The following is an 11,541-nucleotide window of genomic DNA, read 5'->3' as shown; positions in this document are numbered from 1 at the left end:
TCATGCGACCCGACTGAAAACGCATTAACGCAAAGCCGCATTTGCAACCGTAGCGCACTTATCCTTATCCTCCTTAACCTTATCATCCCGACGCGCGTTCTTATGCTAATGCTGCAATTTATAATTCTAGCAAAACCAAGTGTCCGCGCTTGTCATAGAGTGCGTATGAGGGATTTCAACGCGGCGCAGAACAAACAATTCCCGCGATATTTACATAAACCTACAATAAGTTTATTATGCAGAATACAGCTTTTTTTTCTCAGACCAGATGCATCTTTTATAGCAAAAGCGACCGGATATTCAATGATCAGTCATCTGCTTTATCTTCGTTATTTAACAACCCAGCATTATTTCAAAATAATCTCATCAGTCAAGACGACTATATAGAGAGCCCAACTCGTAGAAGCTTATAGAACCCGTTGTAAATTTTTAAAGCAATAGAGGGTTTACAAAAGTAAGTCTGGCAACCATGAGCGGCACGCTGATCCCGCGCTGGCAGCCATATTTTGTTCGCTCCATCCGTTCGTTTTGGTTCGCTTCGTGTCCGTCCATAAGCGCCCGCCGTTATGTCCGCGCTTTTCACGTTGTAACCTAGTGTGCTGCTCTTGGACCTCTCTTCTGTCCCTGGTGGTGTCTGTTAGCGACGCCAAGAAGCGTATTTTGTCAGCCGAGGCATAGCAGGGCCCACCGGCCGCGCTGCCGAGCGCAGTTACAAACTGTTCTACGAGTCGTGCATGGGCCCCTCGTCGATCCGCACAGCGTCATCCCTATCCAGGTACAGAGTTTTGTAATGTGCAGGATTTTTTTTGTCTGTGTGCCTTTGCTATTTACTTGAACGACTATGAAAGATCATCGCGAGTTTGTTTGCTTGGCATGCGCATTACCGTCGCTCATCCCACTAGTAGATACTTGTTGGTGAAACGAGCGAGAATGCAATTTATTTTGAGATTAAAGAATCGTGCGTAATTTGACGTAAGTTGGAATGGCGCTTAGCATTTTCCTGCTTATGCCGTCGACGCAGTAGTTGGCACGGGTCTCGGAAATAATTGGGGTCTGCGTAAAAAAAAATGTGTCATGTTAATTTCTGCTTCCAGTGAGTGAAGATTGATTGGTGTGCGATAGGCGATGATAAGTTAATAATATATTTGTAATTAATTGATCAATTGATGAAATAAAGCAAAAAAATGGAAATTGAGGGTTTAAAGGTGTCAAAATGCTAGAATGAAAAACCAGTGCTTGGTGATGCTAATGAATAAAATTTAGAATGTTTATTTGATTAATTGAAATAATTGAAGAATGCGTTCAGAAGTGCCAAATTACTCAGAGTGGAAAGACGATTGTTGCTGACCCTAAGTATTGGGGTATAAAAATATAAAACATTAAATAAAATAAAGAGCAAATGATAGAAATATAAAATAAATAGAAGCTAAAAATTTAAAACGCGAAGAAAATATCGTGTGTGCGTGTGAAGGAGACGCTATCGCGTCATACCCTTCACGGCGGAGCTTAAGTGTCCCCCTAATTTTTTATAACAGTATTATATTATATAAATCTGACTTCATGAACACAGCCAATTGCACCAAGCACAGACACTTCGCAGTAATGTGAGCTGACTTTTCATTTTTTTTCGTTTCAGCCAAGTTCCTCTTCCTCCGAGTTCCCCGAAGCTTCCCATGACAGCGCTTTCATATGAGATTAAGGCTTCAAATATCTACTATTTAACAGAGGGAATAAACAAGAAATCGGCATATTTACAAAATCAACTGAATTTCAGCTGTTTGTCAATTAGCGAACCATGGGGTGACTCGACAAAACACACAAAAGTGAAGCGCACGCTTCGTTATTTTATTGGCCACGCTGGCAGGTATGAAGGCACAGAATGCAAACCTGAGCTGCGCGCTCTGGACGCGGACCGAACTTCGCATGCATTATCACGTGATAACATCTTTCGAAACGGGCTGGACGTGAGCATATTACAACACACTAGTGGGATGTCATCTTTCCCTGCTTTACTAGACGCCGCGGGTTTGGCAGCGGCTTTTGCAGCATGAAACACGCACCTCGGGCGCACTAGACAGCCGTATTGCTCCCTGCACCAAGCACTACCATTTCGTACGACTGTGAAAAGTAGTTTCGGTAATCATGCCCGTGTCTTAAATCAAATACACAATGGTAAATGCAACCTACGCACAAAAGGTTTCAAAGAACGTATTTGAGCTATAGCGTTCGTTATACATTTATTGCTCCATCTCCCGTGTCCTCCATCGCTTATCCTTCAAGTTAAGAAGGCTCCGTAGCACGCAAAACAACCTTGCTATTTTAGGTGATAGCACGTTCTGTGAGCTAGCTCCCAGTCAGAGGGACGTGAATTGTAATGCTTTACATGATGCAAGTGACAGCTGTAAAGCCGATTAGGATTGCAAACGAGCGGTCGCATACACGCGTATACCTTGTTTCCGTGCACGTCTACGACGGTGCGCTTGCCGCAGAAGGGTACGTAGCAACATGCTGGCATCCTCCGAATAGAGCTTGGTGCAAGCAGCGACTGCTGTGATGTTAAAAAATGAAACAATCGCTTGTGATCATTCCAATGCACCTTGCGGTGCAAGCACGGGTTCCACGAAGGCGCACGTTGACAGCGTACCTGATGGGAGGCGCGGGCGGACTGAACAAAACATGGCCGCCACGCACAGTTTGTCTCTTTCACTAGATCCCAAGCAAAAAAAAGTGTGTGGCAAAATGTAGGGCCGACCTTTCTCGCCGACCAAAAAGTGGCCGGCCGACCTTCGGCACCCGAATGAGGGCCGACGTCGGGGATTGACACTGGCCTAACGTCGGCCGATTTTCGGCAATCGACGACGGCCCGACCTTTTGGCCCGACGTGACGGACCACCTGCCGCACGTGGGCCTGCCGTCTGCCAGCGTTACTGAATGGTCGGCCGCTCGTCTGCCCTAGCATTTTGCTGACGAAAGACCGTACGTCGGCCGGTTGATGCCATGCATTTAATATATCGTGGCCCATGCATATATAACGGGGTAGCACATACAAATGCACCAAGAAAAGCTGTAGCTTTTCTGATGCCATGGAGAAACAAAAGCTGCAGTATTTGGTGAAAAATTTATTTGTCAACAGCGTTCAGAAAAAGCTCGCGATTTGCTTTTTAATAAGCGTGGATATATGACTGCGCGTGTGCCACATATGGAAGATGGGCTTGAGGCTTGGTCTCCTTCTTTTGGCAGCCTGTCGATCTCTGCGACTGGTCGGATCTGCGGCAGGTTCCATCTTGGCCCGCTGTATGAAGAAAAGTGTTTTAATTAAATATTTCCTTTTCGCCTAGACTTTTACATTGCAGGCAAATATAGGGTGAAAAGGTAGAAAAAATAATGTCTGCTCACTGCCACCAACTGCACTATCACATCAATATATTTTATGCGCTTGACTTCATGCGACCCTACTGAAAACGCATTAGCGCAAAGCCGCAATAGGTAATCAGGATCCGTGAATCCGCGAGAAAGGCGCGATCACTTTGTTTTGCTGGAGTCATGATGTTGCAATTTGCAACCGTAGCGCACTCAAACCTTATCCCACCGAAGCGCGTTCTTATATGCTAATGCTGCAATTTAATAATTCTAGCAAAACCAAGTGTCCGCGCTTGTCATAGAGCGCGTGTGAGGGATTCCAACGCGGCAGAACAAACAGTTTCCGCGATATTTACATGAAACCTACAATAAGTTTATTCCGTAGAATACAGCTTAATTTTCTCAAACTAGATGGAACTTTTACAGCAAAAGCGACCGGATATTTAACGATAAGTCATCTGATTTATTATCGTTATTTAACAACCGAGCATTATTTTAAAAATTGTCTCATCAGCCAAGACGGCTATTTAGACAGCCCAACTCTTAGAAGCTTATAGAACCCGTTCTAAATTTTTTAAGCTTGAAACAAGTTAGCTGAACACCGCATGAGCATGTAAGCACCAGGAAATAATCCGCACGATGAAAATACAACTGCTTGCCCAGAAAGCAAGCGCACAGATCAAAATCAATGTGAAACGGCTCAGATCTGTGTGCATCACATATATAATTCCAAAATCCACAAAATGAACGCACTGGCTCACTTACCTTGCCAGCATACCGCATCACTCAATCATCAATTTTCAAGTATATGCATCATTACAGCAGCAAAAAAAAATAATAAACAAGGCATAAATCTTCTACTGAGGCCTGGCAAGAGCTTGCTTGGCAGTATAGCGATGATGCTAGTACAGCTTCTGATCGCTCCTATGGCGAGGGGTGCTGCAATATTTATATCAGTGATAGCATTTGACATTTAACTGGGTTGCATGCGTCCCATCGATGTGCGTCGGATAATCGAATTTTTCGAACAAAATCAGCGCTAATACCTGTCCGGCAAGTGCACCCCCTAGCAAAAAAATCCGATAGAAAACTAATAGCTTATCAGATTATTGATATTGGTTTTATAGGTCTGCCAGAGTATTGGTCTTATGGGTATCCTAGCCGATTGGTTTTACAGGTCTACTGGAGTATTGGTTTTATAGGTCAATTGTTTACTGGTCGTGTAGGCTATGGTTTTATCGGTCCTATGGCATCTGATAAACTGATAGGTCTGTAATGCTAGTACACCCATAGCTGTCAATAATCTGATAGACCTACAAAACCAGTAGGCTTCCTATTGGTTTTGTAGGCCCTATGGAATATGGGTCTCATCGAGTAGCTGCGGGTGTTTTACCTCTCCGGACACCTGAAAGGAGAGGGCAGCTATGTTCCATTTTCTAGGGATGAGTTTCGCAGCAGGTGCATGTATACACATTTTAATCCACAATGACAGCGGCAACGCATACTGGCACATAATCCAAACATTGACTGCATCCAGGTAGCCCTCGATTCCAAGATTGCGGATTTCGGCCCGATGATGTAGTCTCTCGAATGCTAAGGCACCTGAAAGAAATAAAAAATTGCGTTACAGCTTGAACAATAAGCGATTTCAAGAACGCGATACCACCATGACTTCAAAAAATCGGTCCACACATATACCGGCAACCGCGATTGCGCGCGTCAGTTAGGAGAGGCGCCGCCATTACTGAACGCCGAGGTAGCTGCTGAACCAACATTCCGCCTTGCGCCTCACCACAGGTTCTGCCACTTAAACACAGTGCGCACGATATTTGAAAACAGATTAACGCTAAAAAGTTTCATCAGTACTTTCAAGAAATCGTGCCGACAACTTTAAAACTCGACGCTGCGTTATGTCACACCGCGCGATTCAAATTCCTTTGTTGGCGTGCAGGCAACGGCATTCTGCAACGCAAAGCCACATCATACACTGACAAAGTATAAACGTCAGCCCGAAGTTGCAAGTGATGCACACGCACCTGATCAAAAGCTGAACGTGCGCTGGAACGTTGATATCCTCGAGAAGCACCCCGAAAATCGGCGAAAACTTATGAACACAGGGCACCGACCGAACTGCCGCCCGATCAGCGATCGCGCCAGCGCCAATGCCTCTACGGAGCTGCGCATGCGCGCCCAGGGGAGAGGTGGAAAGGAGGATGAGAGAGGCCAGCACGGGAACGCTTGCGCGGGAGTGGGAGTGAGAGAAAGGAAACCTACCTCTCCGCTGCGAAGCGCCGCCTATGGCGCCGCCGGCATCGCGCTACCGCGTCGGCAGCTCGAGCCGTACTCGTCGCGTGCTCGATGTCGACTCCTCTCGCTTCAGCGGCGGTTGCAGCGTTGCAGTTGCTTGGACGCGCGCCTCTCAATCCATTTCACCGTCCTGCTCTGCACATGTAGGTGATTGTGACTGAGCTGGGCCCGGACAGAACCGTGCTATATCCGCGTGCTTTCCCATCTCCATTCAGTGATCCAGTAGCAACAGCGTCGCGCGTCTTGCGGCTCCAACCGTACGTAGTTTGTTGAGACCGCGCGCAGCGTTCTCAATTGTTATTGCGGCTAATATTGTACGTTACGGCAACACTCAATAAACGGGATGAATGCGTGAGTTTTGGGGATGTGTCCGAGATGGAAAAGGAAACAATGACAAAGACCTAAAATCTCCAACGTACTGATCCTGCATGCAAGACCCATAAACAAAGGCATACTGATGTATCAGACACATGAACCAATATGTAGTAGTCTACAAGACAAGCATGTATCAGCCTATAAGATGTATGGGCTTCTGCACTGGTCTGATACTTTTCTTATACAACCCACCGATAAACCTATGAAACCAATACTATTGCCTATAGGACAAATATGTACCAGTCTATAAGATTTATGAGTTTCTGAATAAGTCTCATAGAAATGCAGATAAAACACATAGAATACCTACAGAACCAATACCGATTCTTATAAAACCAATAACGCACCCTATTGGTCTTTTTTGCTAGGGCCGCCATGAAGAAGTGAAAGACCAGCGTTTTAGTGTAGAGGAGACTTCGGGCTTCGGCAAAACGAGCTTCCACTGTCGAAGCCAGTTTCCAGATCAGCTGATATCGCCTCCCTGCACGATCAGCGCAAGGCGCGCACACCAATTACAAAATATGCATTTACAGTAACAAGATGCGCATAAGCCTCAAAACAATACATAATTAGTTGCAGTACATTATCGTATAGAAGAAAATCAGCGCTAATTTGACTTACCTGGTCGGTATACATGTCAGTGCATGCACTTCGATGTGAAGAAGTTGGTTGGTTGGTTGGTTCATAGGAAGGGAAAGGCGCAGTGACAGATACTGCGCCTTTCCCTTCGTTACTTCAGGATGGCTTGGCGGAGTTACTGAAAGGATACAGCGGTTGAAAACTACTACAGTCACTTGTCCTGACAGTATATAAATGCGAATGAAAAAGAGGTACCTGGTTGTCCAGCGCCTAGTTATTGAAGGTAACAAAGTTGACTGTCTTGTAATTTTAACTAATAACGCGCAACTTTGGAAAACGCGCTTACATTTCCAACATTTCGTTGGCACGTACAGCGTCCTCGCGCGCTCGAGATCGTCTCTTGGTCGCGCTCTACACTTCTGCAATGAACTTGAAAGCACGCACGCACCCACGAGCACAAGCTGCCGAGTCTTCCAAGAACTGTTGACAAGAAGCGGGGGAGGAGAGGGGGGTAGTTTCCGGTGTAGAATCGGACCGCTCGCGGCGAAAATGCGCCCCTCCGACTTCCGAAAAAAAAAAATGAAAAGAGCCGCCCGTCCCACCCCGGCAGGTCGTAAAAGAGGATGAATGGGCCACACGCAAAGAAACAAAACCAAATGACAAGGACGCTGGCCCGTTTTCTCGCGGCTCTTAGCTTTACCAGACTGTTTTGAGAAAAAAAGTATGCGATTAATAACCTGGACAATAATCATTTCCCTTCGTTTTTTTTCTTCATGTATTTGATCGTAAGACAACTTTGTTCGAAAAGAGCTCCTTCAAAAATAGTATACAAATACCACAAAACTGCATGCTCTCTTCAAAGTCGGCGTGTACACATCTCTTCTCTCGCCCAGTCAGGAACGCTCGCCACCAACTTTCGAGCTGCGGGGGTGACACAGTTGCCCCGCCCTTCCCACCATTTCCCCCCTCTTTTCCGCCCTTCCTTCGAAACGTCCGAGCGCGAGGTCGGTTTGTTTGGTCCGGGTCTCCCTCCCTGTACGCATTTCTCTTCTCCTGCTGGGAAGTAGTGTTTCTAGAATTTGTCTCTTTGCTTGCCTTCCGGAGCGTTCGCCGCGGCCAAGGCTTGCCAGTGCCCTACGCATAATTTCTGCCCCCGTGTGCTTTATCTCTTCTGTCTGCTTCTTTTATTCTACACAATAGCCTTCTCCTCCCTTACAATGAGAAGTTGCGTCTACTTAAGTGCCCTGCCATATAGCGGACGCATTTCAGTGAGTGATACGGGCTAAATGGGGTGTACGGGAGCTTGTGCGCCAAAATATAACTGATGTTACATTACCTACAGCTGCGCTTCGTAATAAGCAAACAGTATAATGAGATGATCTACACATGAAATCGCGGTCATCTTGTGGCTTGCTGTTTATCAGAACTCGGTAAATAATTTTACTAACAGTATATGGTTCACTAAAAATGTGAGCGACAAGTTAAACAAACAATAGCATTAATTAATGTAGCAAAACATTTACACTAAATAGCATGTATCATTTTGTTCCATACTAAGCGCAAATTACATAACATCGCGAAAAACCAAAGCCAAGTAACAGGCAAATTTAAAAAAAAAGTAGCAGTCGTGCTCTTCATAACTTTTTTTTTCAATGTACCGCCTCAACAGTCGGGCCGACGCATTGCCGCACTCTTGCCATTAACCGTTAAATGCCGTGCCCGGCATTTAGTCCGCCCAAAAAGTCGGGCCAAAGCCCGCTGTGAACTACTTGCCGAAATGGCTGGCGGCTACCTCCGGGCCGACCGCTTGCCGTGGTTTACTAGCCGACTAAGTAGGCTGCCGACCATTTTCCGAACGTCGGCCACACGTAAATGGTCGGCCAAGGATGCTTGGGATGGCGCTAACTTTTGTAAAGCCTCTATTGGCACACGTTAGCTGAACACCTCATGACCTCATGAGCAGCATGATCGAAATAATCCGCACGATGAAAATACAACTGCTTGCCCAGAAAGCAAGCGCACAGAGCAAAATCAATGTGAAACGGCTCAGATCTGTGTGCATCACATATAATTCCAAAATCCACAAAATGAACGCACTGGCTCACTTACCTTGCCAGCATACCGCATCACTCAGTCATCAATGTTCACGTATAGACATCATTGCGCAGCAAAAAAATAAAAAAATAAAAACACGGCAATAGTCTTGTACTCAGTCCTATCACAAACTTTGGCTTGGCAGCAGCGATGATGCTTGTAGAGCTTCTGATCGCTCCTATGGCGAGGGGTGCTGAAATATTTATATCAGTGATAGCATTTAACATTTAACCGGGTTGCACGCGTCCAATCGATGCGAGTCGGATAATCGAATTTCCCGAACAAAATCAGCGCTAATACCTGTCCGGCAAATGCACCGCCATGAAGAAGTGAAAGGCAAGCAAATTAGTGCAGAGGAGACTAATGACCTCAGGCTTCAGCGAAACGAGCTTCTACTGTCGCAGCAAGTTTCCAGATCGGCTGATATCATCTTCCTGCACGATCAACGCAAGGCGCACACCAAGTACAAAATATGAATTTACAGTAACAAGATGCGCATAAGTCTCAAAACAATACATAATTAGTTGCAGTACATTGTCGTATCGAAGAAAATCAGCGCTAATTTGACTTACCTGATCGGCATACATGTCAGTGCATACACCTCGATATGAAGAAGTGAAAGACGAGGAGACCGGACCTCGGACTGCAGCGAGAAAAGAGCTAATTTCCACCGCCGCAGCTCGTTTCCAAATCGGCTCGGCACGTCTTCCTGCGCAATCAAAGCAAAATGCGCACACATTGATCATTAAAAAAATGTACATAGTAACACGATGCGCATATATATACGCGCTCCAGAAAAATATTGTTATTTGCAGTGTATTGTCGTATCGAACAAAACCGGGGCTAATTGGACTTACTTGATCGGTATAGTGAGTATCCCTTCATATATCGTGAAAGGCGAGCATTTTGGGGAAGGAGATACCAAGGACACAGACACCAATCGGCTCAGCACGTCTTCCTGCGCGATCAGCGCATACACCATTTATATATACAAAAAAAGATGCAAGAAGTAACAAGATGAGCATATGCTCCAAAAAAAACACATTATTATGTGCAGTATAATATCGTATCGAGCAAAAGCTCCTCTGATCAAGACCGACAGACCCACATGTACTTACGCATGTTTTGGTGAACTTCGGCACGGAGAATCTGTAAAAGAGGCTGCAATCATCAGCTGCGTATTTGCTGTTCTTTTCAAACGCTGACTGCTGCAGGAGGTTGAGACCGGTTGAATTTGCGCGAAATAAAAGCGGACGATAAAACTAGGCAGTAGCACGGCCGCTCGATGGAAGCGCACTATACTCGGGGACACCTTTTCTTGGCAATGAAGCCAAAGCAACAGAGCCAAAACGCACCATCTTCCTACGCAGCTGAATATAGTCCCTAGTTACATGAGTAGTTTCTGCAAAAACAAATTGAAATCTCAGCGCTAGTTATTTACATTATATTTTTTATAACAAAACTGATTTTCCGAAATGAAGCTGTTATGTCTAAAACACTTGTCTTGGCTCCGCCAGGTTTTCTTCTGCGATGTCTGTCGCGGGGTTTAGAGACGCCCTGACTTTGCAGACAAGATGGCGACTGCCGCCTGTTCGGGTCGTTCCGGTTCTGGTTCGTTCACTCCGCAACGACTTGAAGCGTTTTCACCAGACAAGATTCTAATCAAGTTCTAGAGACGCTGGCTGTCGAAGCAAACGAAAGAAATGATCTGCAACGTCTATGCAGGCCGAAAGCCGCGCGGGCGGACTACATGGCGGAGCGACACGTTTAAAGGCCCCGCCTCCCTACCTTTGCGCCCATTGCCAAGAAAAAGCGGCCTGCTACGTCGCCCGAAACCGGAGGGAGGCGCCTACTTCCAGTCGCTACCGCCGCGGTGCCACCGTTCGGGGACAGCCGCGCGCGGAGAGCTGCGCCTGGCTGCGCTTTGAGGGAGGCGTAGGCGTGGTAGAAGCCTTTTATTTTAAGGATTTAAGAGCTCCGCTTCACAAAATTTGGCAACAAGAATTAGTATATACTGCCATGTCTAGTGTGACCATGTCAGAACTTAGCGCTTGCTCGGCAAGGATGTATACTGGAGTGTACCCCGAAAAACTTATAGTGACGGTGGTTCAAGGCCACTCGATTGGAGAGCTCGCATTACCGTGATGTTGCATTCGGATCCAGTTGTTCGTCACATTAAAATGTGACCCGGCTGTGAACAAGTCGAAGCTGTTCAGCTGTCATGGTAGCCTAATGCATAACCACTTAATTAACTATGTCGCGAATTCCGTGTGTCATTTTCATACAATTTACTCATTCCTGCCAACAGCTTTTAAACACAAATTGATGTCAACCTACTCTAAGCTGCCAGCCCTATCCAATAAAAAAGTCCTACTATGAGCAACATCTGTGAAAATGCGGCATGTAACCAACCTTGCCATCCCATTGTGACAAATTTTACGGTGGAAATATGAAGATGTTTATTAGGTTAAATCTAGATGATAACCTGGGATCTTCGACTCAGTTGGAGACCTTAAACTTTGTACGCCAGAACGCTATCCGTCATGGCTTCCCGCATTTTGCATGACCGGACAAAGTAAGCGCGCTTGATAGAGCCGGTAGCCTCAAGGGGCTACGTATATGCGCCAAACGTTTTTATTACTATTTTTATTGGCTGCTCGCAAGCCCATACATTTTTGCTGGTTCGTAATTTTCAATGGAAGAAAGCGCATCGAGTGTTGCTGTTGTGAAACTCTTAGCTGTGATCACAAGAATGTTCGCGCGGCTGAGCGCAACTGCAGCCGAGATTCAGCGAGCAGCCGAGTATGCTTATTTAATGGCTACACA

At 45.9% G+C, this 11,541-nt stretch overlaps 1 long non-coding RNA gene across 2 annotated transcripts; it reads right to left on the bottom strand.

The window, feature by feature from the left end:
* Positions 1-3,058: 3,058 nt before the first annotated feature.
* Positions 3,059-10,015, bottom strand: LOC146201400 (uncharacterized). Of its 2 annotated transcripts, none has more exons than XR_014705338.1 (6): positions 9,834-10,015; positions 9,573-9,673; positions 6,664-9,424; positions 6,390-6,523; positions 5,397-5,802; positions 3,059-4,962 (listed from the first exon to the last, which is right to left on the bottom strand). It is a non-coding gene; the product is annotated as an uncharacterized LOC146201400 (long non-coding RNA). The 2 variants fall into 2 exon arrangements; XR_014705339.1 differs by having other exon boundaries at positions 5,397-5,797.
* Between the last annotated feature and the right edge of the window lie 1,526 nt (positions 10,016-11,541).

Source organism: Amblyomma maculatum, chromosome 2 (assembly GCF_055883805.1).
Source record: "Amblyomma maculatum isolate TAMU_Amacu chromosome 2, ASM5588380v1, whole genome shotgun sequence".
NCBI classification, from domain to species: domain Eukaryota; kingdom Metazoa; phylum Arthropoda; class Arachnida; order Ixodida; family Ixodidae; genus Amblyomma; species Amblyomma maculatum.
Note: the sequence above shows the minus strand (reverse complement) of the source record. Positions and strands in the feature narration are given on the sequence as shown.